We start from the raw sequence: 1,442 nt of genomic DNA, 5'->3' as shown, positions 1-1,442 counted from the left end.
GTAGCATTACGTTATAACGCATAACGTTATGTAGTATTACGTTATAACGTATAACGTTATATAGCAATACGTTATAACGTATAACGTTATATGGTATTAGGATGTAACGTATAACGTTATGTAGCATTACGTTATGACATATAGCGATATGCAGTATTACGATATAACGTATAACGTTATGTAGCATTACGTTACAACGTATAACGCTACGTAGATATATGTTACAACGTATAACGCTATATATTAATACGTTATAACGTATAACGTTATATGGTATTATGATGTAACGTATAACGTTATGTAGCATTACGTTATAACATATAGCGATATGTAGTATTACGTTATAACGTATAACGTTATGTAGCATTACGTTATAACGTATAACGTTGTATGGTATTAGGATGTAACGTATAACGTTATATAGCAATACGTTATAACGTATAACGTTATATGGTATTAGGATGTAACGTATAACGTTATGTAGCATTACGTTATGACATATAGCGATATGCAGTATTACGATATAACGTATAACGTTATGTAGAATTACGTTATAACGTATAACGCTACGTAGATATATGTTATAACGAATAACGTTATGTAGCATTACGTTATAACGCATAACGTTATGTAGTATTACGTCATAGCGTATAACGTTATGTAGCATTACGTTATAATGTATAACGTTATGTAGACATATGCTACCACGTATAACGCTATATAGTAATACGTTATAACGTATAACGTTATATGGTATTATGATGCAACGTATAACGTTATGTAGCATTACGTTATAACATATAGCGATATGTAGTATTACGTTATAACGTATAACGTTATGTAGCATTACGTTATAACGTATAACGTTGTATGGTATTAGGATGTAACGTATAACGTTATATAGCAATACGTTATAACGAATAACGTTATATGGTATTAGGATGTAACGTATAACGTTATGTAGCATTACGTTATGACATATAGCGATATGCAGTATTACGATATAACGTATAACGCTACGTAGTATTACGTTATAACGTATAACATTATGTAGTATTACGTTATAACGTATAACGTTATGTCATATTACGATATAACGCATAACGTCATGTAGTATTACGTTACAGCGTATAACGCTATGTACTATTACGTTATAACGTATAACTTTTTGTCATATTGCGATATAACGTATAAGGTCATGTAGTATTACGTTATAGCGTATAACGTTATGTAGCATTACGTTATAACGTATAACGTTATGTAGACATATGTTACAACGTATAACGCTATATAGTATTACGTTACAACGTATAACGTTATATGGTATTAGGATGTAACGTACAACGTTATGTAGCATTACGTTATAACATATAGCGATATGTAGTATTACGTTATAACGTATAACGTTATGTAGCATTACGTTATAACGTATAACGTTATAT

This window comes from Bombus pyrosoma, unplaced genomic scaffold (genome assembly GCF_014825855.1).
Source record: "Bombus pyrosoma isolate SC7728 unplaced genomic scaffold, ASM1482585v1 HiC_scaffold_4725, whole genome shotgun sequence".
Taxonomy (NCBI): Eukaryota; Metazoa; Arthropoda; class Insecta; order Hymenoptera; family Apidae; genus Bombus; species Bombus pyrosoma.
Note: the sequence above shows the minus strand (reverse complement) of the source record.